Source organism: Frankliniella occidentalis, unplaced genomic scaffold, assembly GCF_000697945.3.
Source record: "Frankliniella occidentalis isolate FOCC.00 unplaced genomic scaffold, Focc_3.1 Scaffold1084, whole genome shotgun sequence".
In the NCBI taxonomy this organism is placed as follows: domain Eukaryota; kingdom Metazoa; phylum Arthropoda; class Insecta; order Thysanoptera; family Thripidae; genus Frankliniella; species Frankliniella occidentalis.
Genome location: NW_026268190.1, coordinates 14,666 through 15,261, shown reverse-complemented (window position 1 = coordinate 15,261; position 596 = coordinate 14,666).

The following is a 596-nucleotide window of genomic DNA, read 5'->3' as shown; positions in this document are numbered from 1 at the left end:
GCAGGGCGGCGCGGCCGGCCTCCTCGGCCACCGCTCCGGTCGGTCAGCCTGCGGGCGAGGCGGGTAGGCCGGCCCGCCACACTAGCGCTCGCGGCGGGCGGCCTACCCTGGAGTCCGCAGGCGGGGGCCGTGGCGGCCGCATCGCATAGCCCCGGCCGGACCCTCCGCGGGGGCCTGGGGTGGGACCGGCGCTACAAGCGAGCACGCGGGTCATTCGGAAACGAAGGGTGCGAGTGCGGTGGGTGTCTGTGTTATGGCCAGGCCCTACTATCGCACGGAGAGAAAAGATTTGCTGCCACAGCAGTTTTATTGCTGCGGTAGCAATTTTTGGCTGCTAACATAGCGCCTACAATATTTGGCTGAGCCTATCTCTAAATATATCTCTATCTCTAAAGAATATCTCTAGAATATATCTCTATCTCTATCTTGCTCAGCCAAGGTAACGACGTCCGTCCGTCCCGGGATCCGTGATGGAGATGAAGGGATGGATTATGGGGATCCAACATGACAAAAATAAAAACACTTTCAAGAAGAAGTTTTCATCTATTTATAATCCAGACAGAAATTGAGAAACCTTTTTAAATGTTTTAAAATGC